Source organism: Ursus maritimus, unplaced genomic scaffold (genome assembly GCF_017311325.1).
Source record: "Ursus maritimus isolate PB19 unplaced genomic scaffold, ASM1731132v1 scaffold_8, whole genome shotgun sequence".
NCBI lineage: Eukaryota > Metazoa > Chordata > Mammalia > Carnivora > Ursidae > Ursus > Ursus maritimus.
Window position 1 is genome coordinate 633,061 of NW_024426996.1, and position 18,197 is coordinate 651,257.

At 38.6% G+C, this 18,197-nt stretch overlaps 1 protein-coding gene across 3 annotated transcripts in view; it reads right to left on the bottom strand.

Annotated features, from left to right (window-relative positions):
* The window catches only part of NFKB1 (nuclear factor kappa B subunit 1), a 111,760-nt gene extending 95,163 nt beyond the window's left edge, over window positions 1-16,597 (bottom strand). For all 3 annotated transcript variants that reach the window (XM_040625507.1, XM_040625508.1, XM_040625505.1), the window contains exon 1: window positions 16,567-16,597. The gene's annotated coding sequence lies outside the window, so the exon portion shown is untranslated. The remainder of the gene's footprint in view (window positions 1-16,566) is intronic.
* Between the last annotated feature and the right edge of the window lie 1,600 nt (window positions 16,598-18,197).

Genomic DNA, 18,197 nt, shown 5'->3' on the forward strand with positions numbered 1-18,197 from the left:
TCACACTGGTGGATGGTCCTACTGGCATCCAGTGTGTAGCGGTCAGAGATGCTGCTAAACAGCCTATAACGCACAGGACAACTCGTTACGACGAAGAAATATCTGACCCCACATGTCAATAACGCCAGGAAAGAGAAACCCTGAGAATGCCATCCTATGACAGTAGTTTGGTTCACACGTACAAAGAACTAAAGTTCACTGATTACTTCCCATGAATCAGGAATTATAGATAGTGCTTCACTTATTTCATTTAATTTTCACAATATTCCTGAGAAATGTGGTCCCGGAGGAGAAAACTGAGGTTTACAGAGAGTAAGTCCTTTGCTGAGGTTGACAGAGTAATGCCAGCTAATCTGACTCCACACACCATGGTTTGCTCATTTACCCAAGTGGCAGATGTGATTTTTTTCCTTGACTTACAATTTTATTCATGTTAATCCAGTATCTTTGCTCCAGGTCTCCTGCATGTTCAGGTTGGAGCTAGTCTACCCAGAGCATAGCCTGAAAAGCCAAACAGGACTGTGACAACGCACCCAAACGAGTTCTTCTTGGGACAGCCAAATATGAAGGTGAAAATACCAAACAACAGTAGCTCCAGCAATAGTTGCTTTTCATTTTGTTTTGTTTTAAGTATCTCCTTTGTTCAATTACAAAGGATAGAAGGAGAATCAAGAGACTCTCTTTCTAAAATATGTCCATAGAAAACACCATACTCACTAATGGCACAATAAAAGTGTGTATATCTTTAAGGTATATTGAAATAGTCCCTGAATGGGTTCGTCCCTTCATTAATTTAGTCATTCATTAAAAAAATATTTAGACTTCCTATGTGTTAGTTACCAAAGACAGCAAAGGATACGAGAGTGTACTCCCAGGGCCCACAGTTGTGATAGATTGAATGCAATGACCAAACATTCTTTGCAACTCCACCCAACAAAAGGTAAAATGTATTTCTCCTCCATCCCTTGACTCTTGGCAGGCCTGTAACTTACTCTGACCAATAGCATGAGATAGAAGTGTGAGTTTTAAACACCAGCTTCAAGAGGCATTGCAACAGCCATTGTTGCTCTCTTGGAATACTGCTGCCATGTGAACAAGCTTGAGCTAGCCCACTGGAGAATGAGAGATCGTGTGGAGCAGAGAGGTCCTACTGGACGCCCCCCCCCCCAAACCAAACAGCATCAGATGAGCAACCAAAAGACTTCAGAGATCAGCAGAGCCAGTCCAGACCAGATGACCTAGAGAGCCCATCAAAGTGAGAAAAATAACAAATGTTTGTGTTTTAATTAGCTTTGTGGTAATTTTTTACAAAGCAAAAGCTAACTAATGCAACAGTTTAGTAAGTAGGAAGACAAACAGGCAAAAGCAATGCAACATGGTAGGTGTCACAGGAAATGGAGGGTGTATAGGGTATGGGTTAGTTATCTTGGTAATTCAGTTATTACATTTTCTTTGTTAGGGTCCTATTCAGAACCCACTCCCTAACCCCACTTTGTACTCATTTTTACTGTATTTGCTTATCCAGTTCCTAATAAAACAAAGGAAAACAAGTACATTAGCCAAAAATGCTATAATGTAAACAGAATAAAATTAGTACTATAAAGACTTCAAAATGTAAGTATTAATACATTGTTATTAGCTTTAAGCACTGATACCATTAAAAAAATTATAAAGCTTTTAATATCTTCAACTCTCTAATATCTAAAATCAAATTAATCATTCCTGCAGCAATGGCTCTGTTCTTGACTGCCCAATTTCTGCCTGTATATCATTGTCTCAGGTACTCAGGGTCAAAAATTCAGTCACCTTTTTCTCCTTTCCCTCTCCTTATCTCACACATTTTCAGTCAATAACCAATTTCTGCTGATTTCTTTCTTGTATTATTTCTTGTATCTGCCTCCCCCTTTCCATTCCCACTGTTGTACCCTAGTTGAACTTTCACTGCCTTGGTTCTGAATGTCAGTAGTAGCCTCCCTACTATTCTCCTTTATAAGGTCAAAAGCCTTCAACCACTCAGCTTATTATATTATTACATTAAATCATATTATAAACATCATCTATTACTGCGTCCTAACCAAAACCTTTTATCATAGACAGACTGATCATTCAAAAATGCCTTGCTCATTTCCACCTTGTGTTTTGTTCATGGTAGCCTTGCATCCTGAAATGCCATCTTTCTTACTTACATATCACCTCAAGCCTCTACTCAAATCTGACCTCTGCCCAGAAACCCTGTATTTCCTCTGTAACCTACAGCTATGCAGTCCACACAAAGGCTATACCACTTAGGTGCACTGGTGATTTTACACTTGACAACATACTGGCCTACGACAATTTAACTTTATATATTTACCATCTTCTTAAGTGGATATAAATGCCTAAAAAGTAGATACAAGAGCTTCGCTTCTTTGTATCACCAAATTAGTAAATACTAAGTACTTTTTAAAAATTGATATTATATTAATAGTAGGAAACACTGCAATTTCAGATTTGTCAAAATGTGGACTCCTACTTTCAGTCATGACAGAGTAATGATTATTGAACTTGCCCAACTCAACTGTAAAACTATACAAGATATTTGAAGCAATAATGGAAGACACTGGACATGGAAACACTTGAGGTGAGCTCTAAATTCACTTTTTGACTGAGACTATGTTCCAAACCGTGACACAAGGAAGTAGAGTCCAAACAGAGAACAGAAATCTCACTGGGCAGGATATCAGAAATGAGGAATTTACACAGACAAAAAAGCTCAGAAATCTTCATAAGGGTCACCTCTGGTTAATGAATACATACTAAGCTGTACTAGTGCAGGAAAAGATTCTGTAAAGCCTACTAGAAAAATGGCTGCTGGGGATCTAAGAGCTGAATGGAGATTCCAGAAGTTTTGGGACCCTATGAGAAACATTGAAGTTCCAATCACCCAGGGTGAAGAGACATCACTGAACAATCTGAGTGTTCAGCTGTGACCCCAGAAAGACCATGCTACTGGAATAAGGGAAATACCCTAGAATAAAGGCTATTCTAAGCTCAACTTTATAAAACCAGGTGATTCACCAGTAAATTTATTGCCTATTACAACAAAACTTAACACTCTTTAAAGGAAGACAAAAATATGTACTCTCCACAATGTAGTACCCACAATGTACAATAAAAAGGACAAAACATGCAAAGTAGGAAAATATGACTCAAGAGAAAATAATGACACAAATTATGGATTTAGCAACCAATGACTTTAAAACTGTTAATAGCAATAAGTCCAAGAATATAAAGGAGGAGATGAACATAATAAATGGATAGGGAATCTTGCAAGAGAAATGGAAATAAAAAAGAAAAAGAACTAATGGAAAATTCTAAATCAAAATGGGATTTTATTAGGTGACCTGATCAACATATTAAACACGAGAAGAAAGGATCGATAAACTTAAATATTAGTCAATAAAATCTATCTAAAATGAAGAAAAAAGGCAGAAAGAAATTAAGACACCTTTAGTGACCTATGAGACGATATCAGGTGGTCTTATATATGCGTCATTTAGAGCCCTGGAGAGAGAAGAAAAAATATTTGAAGAAATAATGGGCAAGATTTTTCCAAATTTGGTTTAAAAAAAAATCAACCCATAGATCCAAGAATCTCAAAGATCCCCATGTTGGATAAAGACAAAACCATGCTTAGTCACATCACAACCAAACTGATAAAAATTAATGCTAAAGAGAACAATCCTAAAAACATCCAGGGACAAGGGGGGGATAATGATAAGTATGATGGCTGACTTATCAGAAACAATGATGAAAATACTGAAAGGAAAAAAAAAGATTAGTGTACAGTTCTATACTCAGCAAAAATAACCTTTAAAAATTGAAGTGAAATTGATATTTTTCAAATAAACAACAGCTGAGAGAATTCATCCTGAGCAGGCCTGCAGCCTGTTAAGGAGAGTTCTTCATGCTGAAGGGAAATGATGCCAGATAGAAATCTGGATCTACATGAAAGAATGAAAAATGACAAAGATGATGAGAACGTGGGTAAATATAAGACTTTTTTCTTGTGTGCTATTAAAAAAGCACAATATATTTTGGGGTTTATAACGTATGCAGAAGTAAAATTTGTAACAAAAATAGCACAGAGGAAGGGAAAAGGACAAGTGGAAGTATACCACTCTCAAGTTCTTATATTATATATGAAATGTTATAGTATCAATTTGTGGTAGAGTCAAGGATTCCTATTGTAGTCCCTCAGTAAACAGTTTAAAATATAGCCAATGAAGGAGATGAAATGGAATTTAAAAATAAATTTATTCAAAAGATGGCAGGAAAGGAGGAAAAAAACCAATAGAGAACAGATGGCACAAGTAGATAATAATTGCCAAGATGGTAACTTGAGCCCAACCATATCAATAATTATATTCAATGGAAATGGACTAAACAGACCGACAGAAAGTAGAGATGGTCAGACTGGACAGAAAAAGCGAGATCCAAGTATATGCTTTTCATAGAAATTGCACTTTAATATTAAAGATTCATATAGTTTAAAAGTATCAAGACGGGAAGTCAGGACAGTTATACCATGGAAGTACTAAATATAAGAAAGCAGATTATACTAACATATCAGATACAATAGACTTCAAGAGAAGAAATACTACCAGAGGCAAAGAGAAATATTTCTTAAGAACAAAAGAGTCAATTCATCACAGAGAAATAACTATTTTAATGCATATGCGCATATTAACAGAACTTCAAAATACAAGAAGCAAAAGTGGCAAAACTAAAGAAACATATCTACAATTATAGTCAACATTTTTAGCCCTCCTTTCTCAGTAATTGATGAAAGCAAATCAATAGAACATCAGTAAAGATATAGAAAATGTAGGAACAATGTCATTAGTAAAACTAAGTGCATGTATTGAACACTCCAATGACTGTGGAAGACACATTCTTTTCAAGTGCACATGGAACATTCACCAAGACAGACCGTACGTTGGACCATAAAACAAGTCTCAATAAATTTCAAAGAAGTGAAAGCATACAGATAGGTTATCTAAACACAATAAAATTAAATTAGAAACCAATAACAGAAAGATACCTAGAGAATCCTGGGAGGGGGGAGAAGTACCTCTTAGAATCAATAAAACAGAGTAAATATAACTTCTTTTCCTGTGTGAGAGAAGCACATAAATTCTTGCTGTATCATGTCCACTGTACCCATGGAGGACAGGGATTTTCTTAGAAAGAGCAGAATACATTCTAATATGTTCCATAAGTATCAATCTTTGCCTATGCCTGTTTTCTTAATCATAAATGACTGAAATTTATAGGGTCAAAAAGATGTTCTGGACATTTTCTAATCATGTTATAATCAAGTGTCATATATATTAAATGGCAGATGCCATTCTAAGTAAAATTTATTTTTGTTGATAGTATAGTCAGATGAAGTATGGTGAATCTAAATTTATATAGCTAGAGAAGTTCTCTGAAGATTACAGTAAATTAGATAAAACCTTACATGTTATAACTGAAGTCACTCCTGAGATATTGTTGCCTTCCATTTCCACATAAAAACTAATTCAATACATTCACACAAAGTTTGAGGTCTTTCATTCAGGTGGTATCAGAAAGGGATTTGATTTACTATAGATTTCTTCTCTAAAAATAGAGTATGATGGTGGGGGTAGGGGGTGAAGGATGAATGGGTGGAACACAGAGGACTTTTAGGGCCGTGAAAATACTCTTGTATGATACCATAATGATGGATACACGTCATTGTACATTTGTCCAAACCGAAAGAACACACAACACCAAGAATGAACCATACACAAACTATGGACTTTGGGTGCTTACAATGTGTCAATGTAGGTTCAACAACTGTCACAAATGTACCGCTCTGATGGGAGCTGCTGATAGTGGGGAAATAAGGCATACACAGGGGTAGGGGTGTATGGGAAATCTTTGTACCTTACCCTCAATTTTGTTGTGAACCTGAAACTGCTCTAAAAAAATTAAGACTTAATTAAAAAAATGGAGTACAACCAAATTTTAATTTCATGTCTGGGCTTTGTCTTGAGCACCATTTTGGAGGAGACTGAAGAGGAAGTAGACCTCAAGAATTATGAATTAGAGATTAATATTACTTTGATCAGATATAGAGAAAACAAGTTCTCTTATATTTGAGTATGACAACTTCAGTTTGGATTTTCATTTTTACTTATCCTCACATATCTATAAAAGTATATCCTTTATGTTTTAAATGAAAAGGATTAATCATATGAACCAGCAATACTTATTGGTTCTATGGATATAGTGACAATTGCTCTGGAGGGAGAAAAGGGTTTCCTTGAAGAAATAAGAAAAACCGCGATCTTCCAATTACACAAACACACAAATGATGACTTGCAAGCATCAAAATCAGGCCTTATACAGGGAACTTCCCGTCCTTAAATCTAGTTAGGAAGGCATTTCCACACTGACCACTCACATGGATAAATCCTTCAATTTATGCAGATGTCGATGTATAAAGGAAGAAAGAAGTGAACTACATTCGCTTCCATGTCTGATAAGGTCTGATGTGAATGCTTTTTTCTCCCATGTCTCTTTGTCAGTGACATTGAATGCTGGGCAAGAAACTAAATAATTACTCAAACTCATAAATGACAAATTAATATGGAAATGTGATTTGTTTTCTATTTTTACAAACGTAGTTTAGTGATTAAAGTCTCAAATGAACTGACCTTAGGGCTTTTAACCATAGCACGGTTAGTACTTGTGTGAGGCTCATTATTAGCACCTTGGAGTAATGAATTCATTCAGTCAATTCTCAATTGTATGTGGATGAATTTATATGTGGACTCCTGGAATCAACATGCATATAATCCAAAAGTCATTAGTGACACCTTTTAAATGAGAGTGAAGGGTAGGGGTCCTGACTATAAAGGGTCAGAAATAGGACTTTCAGGATGCTGGTAATGTTCTTTCTAGAGCCCCACCTAAGTGTATTCACTTTGAGGTAAATCATTAAAGCTGTACTCTCATGATTAATACGATCTTTTACTTATGTGATTCTTCAATTTTAAAAAAGGCTAATGAAAAGAGAAAATTTTTAAAAGTGAAAACATTACATGATCTAAGCTCCATGAAATTATGGATTTCTGTCTTGTTCAGTATTCCCAGTTCCTAGAACCTGGCACATGGAAAGGATCCGATGTATATTCAAATGAATTAATGGTTAAAAAACATATCCTACTATGCAAAGGTAGAAGAGCTGCTATAAAACAGTAAAGATTCCCCTACCCCACCTCTCCTCATCTCCAATCCTGCTTTTCAGAGTGACTGACTTTCGTCTACTCCTCATTTTCTCTTTTTAGTTTTCCTGGGGGTTCTCTTCATATCTGCAAACACTATGTTTATATCTTTTTTTCTTAATTTGTCGATTTTAGACATTATGCTCTTGTTCTACACATGAGGACTGCATTTACATTACTACCACTTCCCTTTTTTCCTCCTCCAACTATAGTTATAATTAATGAGAACTTGAGCCCATTTAGAGTTAAAATATTGAATTTTATATGCAATTTCTGTATCAAGCATGTCTTCAATTTCTTTGGAGAAATATGAATTTAAGTTTATGGTAGAGATTGATTAATAACAAAAAGATGCAACCCCAGAAACACCTGATGCCAGAAAGAAACTAGACTAAGACCATAAATGATAACTCATAATCCAAAAATGAACAGTTCCTCATATTATCATAATGACAGTCAAGAATTATCTTTGTACCTTCTCACATGCATTTCCCTTACGGTGATCTTGCTCAATACAGCAAGAAAATCTGAAGTCTTCCAAATAATACTATCACATCAACAAAACAAGTAATTTTAGATGTAAATGGTCATCTAGTCTAACTTCTCATTTTTATACATCGAGGAAATGAAACCCAGAGAAGTTAATTTGCCCGGAGCCACACACCTTAATCAATAGCTACCTAGTCAATATCTGCTGACACTCTGTCTAGTTATTCACTTACTCATTTAGCAAACTTACCAGGCACTATGCAAAGAGAAAGTAAGATAAAATCCCCACCCTCAAGATATTTTCTGTCTAGAAAACATAAGAAGTCAAGAGAACACGGAATGCAAGCACATAACTTCACAGAGAGGTCAGGGAGAATGGATAGAGGAGAGAGAGAGAGAAAGGACGATGCCCGAACCACCCCTGAAGGCTGAGTAGTTGGCTAGGAAGGAAAGGACACTCTTCACACAGGGAGCGCATATGCAGAGGCATTCAAAGTGAGAAAACACAGAGGATAAGGAACCAAAAATTGATGTGGACGACTTGAGAAATAGGGGATGGGTGAGGAGCAAGGGTGGGAGGTGAGCTGTACAGGAATCAGCTTGTGAAGACAACAGAGATTCATTTCAGAAATATAAAGATTGTGACTTGATCAGACTTGCACTTTAGAAAGCTGACCTTTATGCTGGAATGAAAGGTGGAGTAGAAGGAGATAATGAATCAGGAGACAATGCAAAAATGAAAGCTAGAAATTCAATGAGGAAGGGATGGATTCTGGAGACGAGGAGGAGGCTGAATTGACAGAGCTTGGTAACTGGATGAGATAAGTGAGTATGCATGAAGAATGGGCTCCTAGATTTCTGGCATGGGGAACCTACCAAACGGATCATAGTGGGCTAACAACTGCATTTCTTAATGTGCATGGGGGGTGGGGGAAGGATTGCAATTTGGTGAATGAGGATGATCATAAATTTGATACTGGCATACTGATGGGGATATCGATGTGAAGATACTTCAGCAGCTTGGCAATAAAATTACTATTTTTTGTGGCTTGCCTTGAATGACTGGATCCCTTCAGTTTAACAAATATTTAGTAAATATAGCACAAATGCCCCCCGATCATCCATCTATTTCAACACAGGATTGAACTACCTTTGTAAACAACTTGGACTAATTCCTATTTGGCTGTTACAGCACACTTTCTAAGAGAAATGGGATACTTCCCTGACCATCATAAAAAAGAACTTGAGGATAAATGACTGCTAAGGTAATGTTTTCAAATAGTCAGAGGTGCCTGGGTGGATCAGTCAGTTAAGTGTCTGCCTTTGGCTCAGGTCACGATTCCAGGGGCCTGGGATCGAGCCCGCATCAGGCCCCGCATCGGGCTCCCTCCTCAGTGGGGAGTCTGCTTCTTCTTCATCTCCCCCTGCTTGTGCTCTCTGTCTCTCAAATAAATAAAATCTTAAAATAGTCAGGAAATATTAAAATGTTCTAATGTGTGCTTATTAAATTTAGTTAAATGCCTAAAATGGGAAATTGGGTAAAGACATGAAAAGAAGCCATAAAGCTATTTTCTCAAACGAATGCAATGTTATGGCATGAGAGCAAGCAAATACATTTAATTGTCAAATACCATGCTTTTGATTTTAATTTTCCAGGTGTATTAAGGTTTGCTTAATCACAACTGACTTCTATAATGTTTTCAGAATGAGGGGGAAATAACCATTGTTTTCAATTAATCAAAAACAGTATAATCCACAGTGAAATACCTATAAAAATGTTCTTTTCAATCTCTCTCTCGCTTTTCCTCATGACACTTTCCTTGTCATCCATGATACATAGAATTTATTCTTTGGAATTCTGATTCACTTTCTAGATTATTTTTCTTGTTCATATTCACATTAGTAATAAAGTTCAAGATCTAATTTTATAGAGAACACTCCCACTAAGTCCTTACCTATGCTTTTATTATCCTTGATTTTGACCAAACTTTTAAGGCTCATAGGTTTAACACACACACACACACACACACACACACACACACACACACACACACCACACCTTACTCTATGTTAAGTGCGTAATAAATGAGTGAATCATATGAATGTGGCATGGGAAATGGGAATAGGTATGTGTTTGATTCATTGTAATCAATCCCAACAAAAAGCATTTTCCCAGTCTTCCTGGCTGGCTTGAAATTAGCAGTGTGAATACATTTTATAAAATAATCTTTTCTGGTCACCTGGGTGGCTCAGTTGGTTAAGCGTCTGACTCTTGATTTTGGCTCAGGTCATGATTTCAGGGTCGTGAGGTGTAGCCCCATGATGGGCTCTGTGCTGGGCATGGAGCCTGCTTCACATTCTCTTTCCCTCTCCCTTTGCCCCTCTGCCCCCCACTCCTTCTATTAAAAAAATAAATAATCTTTTCTACTGCCTAGATTTTATATTCAATTTTAATTTTTATAAACTAACGGTTTTGTGTATTCCTTTAAGTACTTTCCTGAACACCCAACAAAACTAAAAATAAGTTTAATTTAATTTTTATTCTTTACCTTCTTCATGTTTCTTTCTACTTTGAATTTCTTCTATATAAACAGCCATTCATACTCCTTCCATCCTTCTGTATCATCTCTATTTTAACTTTATAAATCATAAAGATGCTTGTATTATGCACAGAGCATAATACAAAATGTTATAAATTGTAAGGGATTCTTTTCCTTTGACCTCACCACCATACCCAGCCCCTGTTTAAAAGAAAAAAAACACTGAAGTTTATAAACCAAGTCTTAATGATCAAATGCCAATAAATACTTAAATCCTAAAAAATAAACCAATACCTAAGACCTAGCAGACAAAGAAGTTCTTCAAATATCAACAGAACATGAAGAATTCATGTTAAAACACTCAAAAAATAGTCATTCTCTCCATTCCTAAAACTCTTGCCTCAGGAGGCATATCTTCTAAGACAATCAAGTAATTTATTCTCACTATTTGAATGAATTGCAGGCGTGGGCACAGGACCAATAAACAGGTAGACTGATTAGGGAGTCTGTCATCACTTTTAATTCTTCTTCTTTCATGCCTGATTTTTGTTAGAATTGATTTCTGGAGATAAAAAGGTATGGGAAGGGAAAGGTATGTCCTGACATTGAAACAGTGTAATATGTTCAGTCCAAATCACATGATAAACAATAATAACAAATAATTTTTTAAATGGCTGCTACTTTGACAAAATTCATTATAGCAATTGAATTTTTTTAATGTTAAATGCTTTCTATAGAGGTGTGCTTAACTTTATGCGTGTTTTGTATTTTTTTAGTTCAAGTTAGAAAAAAGAAAATCTCACCAACAAATACTCATGTAGCAAAAGCCCTAAAACTAAGAAAAATCCATAGCTTTATTTTCCAGTATGGAATGTATGAATTGTCCATAGATTTTTGCCTAATACAGTAAAGATAAGGACAACATTATAGTTTTGTGTTTTTGTTTATGCTTCTCTTCATGCCTAGAAGCTGTAGACTGAGCTGATTATGTAACGGAACACAGAATTTATCCTTCTCTAAGACTTCTCGCAGGGAAGCTACCAAAGTACTTGGATTATATCTCATTATTTTAACTAACAAACACTGCTGTGACAGCATTACAGTGTACTTGTTATATAAGTAAACATTTAGTTTCTTCCACAGTTTGTTGGCAACAATAGAAATGATTATACATAGAAATATTTGTAAACAATTTTTAAAATTCATTTTTAAAACCTGAATGTATGAGAGAGGTCACTGTCAGAACCAGAATTAAGTGGGCAGCAAAGCAGAGTGGATTGAAATCAACAATTTCCAATAAAACGCTTCTAACTCTCCTGGGGGTCAGGACACAAAGCCTAGGAGTGCCTGCATTGTGTTCTTTTCTAGTCTGGATGGTAGATTTTATAAATTGTGTCCACATAGAAGACATGGTTAAATTTAGAGTTTCAAGGACAGTTTTCTGAAAATGCTACAAGTGAAAAATAATCAACGAAACTCTGACATGAGGTCCTGGATATTGCAAAATCATTAAACTAGGAAAGTGGAAAATACAGTATCCTTACTACCTGCCTGCTTGTTCCTGAGGTTTACCAGCTAGTAACTTTTCCCCTCGTTTTTTATAGGTGATAAGTATTTAATTCTGGATGGCTTAACGTATTTTGTTTTTACTTTTTAATTGCTTAATTTAGATAGGCTTTGACAAACTTTGGATTACAAAGCAATGCCTGGAGCATTGTTTCCTTTTTTGGAGATACTAATATTGAAATTACAGTTTCAGTGGAGCTCAGAGAAATTGTAGCGTAGCCAAAAAGTGACATTTTTTTACTTGCATAAGCACCTTTTATCATTTCAATTACTTTATTACCTTGCTTCATAAATGCCTCTAAAACTGGAAACTAAAAGCCATTTTTTTTCCAGTTCATAAACTCATCTTTCAGAATGAAACACTTTCCTTTTGAAAGGCACTGGATACTTTTTAATAAATTCCTTGTTCTAGTAAACTTCATGTGCTCTTTAGATATGAATATAATATCTAGGAAGCAAGAACTAGTTTTTGGTTTCTTTCTTCCCAGAAGGCAAGGCAAAATAGTGTAATTTTTGTTCCTTGCAGAAAACAGCTGCCCTATTTTTGAACAAACAAAAGAAAACTTATGCCATTCCTTCACTCAAGAAATAGTTACTGATGACCCACTATGTACCAACAAGCACAACGCTGAATGTTAGATATGCCTTTGTCAGTATAAATTTGACATGATTTCTTTTTAGTTGGAACTACAGGATTTTGATTTTTCAGATAGCTCTTTCCCTCTCCTTTCTATTATTTTTAAAAATAATTAGGCTTTTAAAGAATGAGCCATATAGAATCTTTATATTATTTAAAGCTCCATCAGTAAGAATCTTTTCTCACCATTAAAAGAAATTGAGTCTATAGCTTAAATTCATTAATACCTATTGAAAGTATGGGTCAGAATAAAAGCTGGTTATAAGATTTTGGCCTAATGGTGAAATATAAATAAAAAGTAATAATCCAATTTGTAATGGGGAATTAAGCCTCCACTTCATTATTTTAATTTCAAAAATAGGCAACAAATTAAAGCAGATGAAACTTGTACTACTGACAATTAAGTCTATTAGTTACTATAGGAAATTAAGGAGAGAATAATAACTGATTGATTTCTTTTTAAAATTTAAAATACAATGATAATTTTTATGATTAAATATTTTCATTTGTAATCTACTCTTGAGACTTCTGTAATTTTTAACAAATGACATCTTATCCTACTTTAATGTAAAACTGTTAGGCTTTAAATTATTTGCAGTGAGGCAATAGAATATTATTTCACAACTTATTTTCTAAACTACAAATTGATTTTCAAGGGTAGGTCTATCAACCTCACCCGCAATATGAAAGACAGCACATTAATTTGCACTCAGGAACACCTTCTCTAATATAGCAGAGACCAAAGGTACAAAGCATGTTTGTCATCATGAAAACAATGCTATTTTTTTTCTAACAGTGAGGCACTAGATACTCATTAATGAAATATTACAAAGATAAGAGTCTTGGTTAGGTTACTCTACTAACTTTACCAAATTATGTGGTTTCAAATATTAATCTTTATTGTTTCAAAAAAAAAAAAAGGTCAAGGAGCCAAACTAACTTGTAGGACCACAAGTCCAAACATTCCTTCCCAGAACTAGAATGCCTCCAGTTCTTGAAAATCCTCAAGGTCTCCTAAGGAGTGACAGGGTCAACTCACAGGGGTATATATGCTTCTGGTGGCTTACCTGCTCACCTCTAAGAACACTACAGGGGAGTTCAGTATTTGTGGGAGGTGCAAGAGTGCAAGTGAGAATTAATTCCCAGGAAGCAGCACAAATTGTTTCAATGTGGTTTACTGGTCACCAAGAAGCAGTTGTCAATGAACTCTAATCAGACATAAATGTAGATGTAAGAGTAGAATATTTAAAAGTATCCTATGACACTAAAATTCTTTTTTTCCTTCTCTTCCTTTTTCTGTTCTTACAATATGTAACAATCTTGCCACCTTAGATGATTCATAGTATAAACAGAAAACCAATAAAACCAACAATCGCCCTGCTCATTTGCATAGCCATTAATTCTTATGCATCCATTCCGGCTAAATGTGATTCCTGTTCAATCTGTAGACTGGAAGAGCATAATCTGAGTATTTACTCTATTGGTTAAACTAGTCTGCATTTCCAGATACACTTTCTATTGTAATCATCTCCATGCTCCGAAGACCACATCTACTAACAAGTTCTGAAGAAGAAGAAAAAAAAAGATATTTTCAGTACTTTATCAAAAATCCATATGGAAACTCATATTTTTGTAACTTATTATTTTAAAATGTCAATACTGTTCTTACTTCTCCCAAGTTCAAACTAATTGAAGGCTATGAAGTAACCACTTCCCCCCAGAAGCCAGAACTTTCACCTCTTCTGAACAGGGGAATACCTCTCATAAATTAGGTAAAAAAAAAAAAAAATCTTGCTGATTGAATGATAGTCCAAGATTCCTGCAGCCGCCAAGTCTTTATCTGGACCTTCTATCTACCACAATGAGCAATCCCTGAAAGTGAACGTAGTAACTTACTTCATCAATTATCTGGAAGTCTGAAAGCAGTAGTAAAAAACCTGCCTAAATATTAGTTTCTTAAACTAGCTTCAGTTTGTTCCAAGGAACATGACAAGAGAAATACGAGGAATATGATCACTAAATCTAACATTCTAGTTATTTCCGACTAAACCTTTACCAAGGGCAACAGTCATCACAGATGAACTTGTTGAAGAGGTAGAAGTAAGAAGGAAGTGCAAAGATCAAAGTAGTACTTACAAAGGGGAACAACTATTTTTGTATGCATACTCTAGTATTTACTAACTAGGTTTGAAAAACAGGGTGTTTACTCAGCCCATCTGAATGCCAGCTGCAGAACACAAGATCAAACTGAAATCTGAAAAAAAAAAGATAATAGATTTTCAAACCCTAATTGTCAAACCCACCAACACCTAATTGGATTATAGTATTTCCTTTAAAAAGTCTTTCAAACAGGTTAGAAGTGATGTACTATTCACAGCAAGCAGTATTTCTGTGCCAGCATGAAATCTACACATAATGAGCCTTTCTTTGTGTTCACATTTGTCCAGTAGGCTGTGGCCCAGGAAGACATTTTATCTGAACGAGCTCCAGAAGGCATTGAGGACTTGCAGGTATATCAATATCGATGAATAATTTCAGGAGATTTCATGTTTCCATTTATGATATAAGTTCAACTCCTCTTAGCAACTTAATTGCATGATAAATGTAAAATGCTACAGGAAACAAATCTTTGTATTTCCTGTCTTCCCAAGCTCAGAAGCTCAAAAAATACTTTACTTTGAATTATTTACATTTCTTTAGTGCATCAAACAGTAAAAGGATTCATCTCTAGAAAGCACAATATTAAAATCAGGAAAACGACATACTTCAGCTAAGAACTTTATTTACATCAAGAGTCCGTTTTCGTTTTAACAAACACTATGCAATTTAAACTACTCAGGAATATTCTATTGAAATGTTTTGCTAGAAAAATAAGCGCTAGACATCTTGATGCCAAGCGTCAGTGTTTACCAAAGATCACCAGTGTATAGAACATTTGTATACCGGAGTTATTAAATGTTTTAGTAATACCATGGTCATTTTCTCAGATTATGGGCTTTATAACAAAATCTTTAAGTTAAATACAGTTATTTAATAAGCTGCGATGCTGAAAAACTGTACTTAACGAAGTCCACGAAAAGGTCTTAAATCTTGATAATCAAGTACTGTATCATCAAGTCCCATTTAGGTTTCAGAACAGACCAGTAAATCAGGGCAAACATCTCCATTGGTATCTATTTTTATAGACCATAAGAAAACTTGTATTTAGGACAGGCTTTGTTTATATCATTATTTTTGTTTTAGAGGTCATGCATGATACACGGTGCTGTTGTCCAAATGTTTTACATAATCAGTATCTAAAAAGTGCTCTAAGTAGGTAATTTCTTTTCTCAAATGCCAGGCTCTGTAGAATCAGTACCAGGCCCTCCTTGTTTTTTGAAAACGAAGATACGGATCCTATAGTAGGTGAATATATTACGTCCTGGCTGGTCAGTGTGTGTGTGTGTGTGTGTGTGTGAGAGAGAGAGAGAGAGAGAGAGAAGTGGGGGCTTCTTTTTGAAGTAGGAGATGAAGGAATGAGGCTGTTCTACTCAGTCTGGGGGAGCTGGGGAGGGCTTTCCCAGTCAAGAGGACTGACATACACTTCTGCTTTCATTTCATGGAACGCCCTTAGGTGAAATCTGGTTCAGCACTGCACCAACCACCTTCCCCTCTCCGAAGCGCACCTCAACCCTCAAGCCACGCCAGGAGGGGGTGGGGGTGGGGGTGAACATTAAAAAAAAAAGAAAAGTTTGCGAGAGTTCCCCCACTGGTCCCCATTCCCGCCTGGTGCTGGGACGCGAGGAGAAAGGACGGCCCGGGCAGCCACGGCCCTCTGGCCAAGCGGCCCCCGCGAAGTCCAGATGTGCCTTTCGCCCCTCTCTCCGAGCCCATGTGCCTCTCAACTACTGTCAACCTGGTCCTCCGTCCGCACTAGCCCAGCGGTTAGCGCAGGAATGAGGAAGTCCGAGCAGGGCTAGAGGGGGTGCGGGGCGGGTAGGTGGCGGGACTCGGGCCACACGTCCCCGGCGTGGCCCCCACTTGCCCGAGTTCGGCTTACCCTGGCGGCGAGTCCGCGCTCGGCCTCCCTGCGCCTGTGGGCTCCCCTCCCGGGCGGCGCGGGCCTGCGGGCCGGCGAAGGAAGGAGCAGCGGCCGGCCGGGGCCGGAGCGGGTCCGGTGCGGGTCGGGTCGGGTCCGGGCGAGCGGGCGCGCGGTCTCGCCGAGCCGGGCCAGTCAGCGCCGCGCCATGTCCGCAGCGCGGGCGGAGGGAAGCGCAGGGCGCGCGGTGGCCGGGCCGCGGCAGTGCCGCCTTCCCGGCCGCGGCGGCTCCGGCCTGGGCTGCGCTGGGCTCTCGGAGCGGGGCCGGCGGCGGGGCGCAGGCCGAGGGCGGCGGCGGCGGCGGCGGCGGCGAGAGGCCGGATCGACGGGAAGGGCAGGGGAAGCTGTCAGCGCGTCGCCGGGCCGCTCCGGTGGCGAAACCTCCTCTTCCTGCCCCGGCTCGCTGGTGCACTTCTCTCTCTTTCTCTCTCGCTCACTCTCTCACTTCCTGGCTGGAAATTCCCACTGACGTCGAGAGAGAAGACAGACAGACGGACACCCGCGCGCACGCAGCGGGGGCGGGAGGTGGGGTCGCCTCCGGGGGTGGGGGAAGCCCGCGCTTCTGGGGGCGCCGTGCGCCCCCGGCCCGGCCTCGCCGCCCAGCTCGGCTCCCGCCCCTCGGGGCCGCTACGGGACCCACGGCTAGGGGCGCGCGTTCGGCGGCCCGGACGCCCGGGTGCTCTGCGGAGCTCCCGCTTCCCAGCCGGCGCTCCCGAAGCCCCAGGGGCTGGAGCGGACGGGGACGCCCCCCTGGAAGCGCCTGCGGGGCCGAATTGTCCCGGGAGGCAGGCGGCGCGGAGGCGGAGGCTGAGCGGCTGTAGGAGTCTGGCGGTCCAGAGCCCTACGGACAGGCCCAAGCATCTGAAGGGGATGATGGGGCGGCCTGGAGCCAAGCTTGCTGTGTATAAAAAGAAATCTCATCGGTATATTCCCGTTAATTTGTCTCGTTTACACGGAAATCTCGCCACAGATTAAAGTGCGATTGCTATAGCATAACTGATTTCTGTCCAGTGGATTCTGAACATCTACTGGTTTTTGGCGAGGTCTTAAATCTCCTGGTTATGACAGTTATTCAGAACTTTCATCTGTAGGGTGTTGTCAGGCCTTTATGATAATTACCGTGGATAGAATTATAGCGATGGTGGTAGCAATAGTTTTGTTCCACAGCTCATAGAGGGAATTCTGATCCAGAGGAAGGGAGTTCCTTTTTTTTTTTTTTTTTTTTCTGGAGAGACCACTATTAGAACCCGCAGACAGGTCTCCTAGTGACCACCATTCACTAGCTTTTGGGTTTCTTTACGTGCCAGGCACGGTGCTAGGCAAGGGCTGAGGATACCTTAGGATAGAATAGCTCCCAGAATAAGAAACCTTGAGATGAAATAGACATTGTAAAGCTGGGTTCCGTGACAACTGCGTAAATTAAACTTTAAAACCCTAATAATCACGCAGTCACCAGGCAGTATTGCTATGGCATTTGATTGCCCTAGCAAGTTGGCCATTGTTTTCACGCCCTCTCCCAGCCCCCTTTCCTCCTTCCCTCCTCTCCCCAAGGCTATGACAAGGTTCTCAGAGGAGTGTTTGGCAGAGGAATA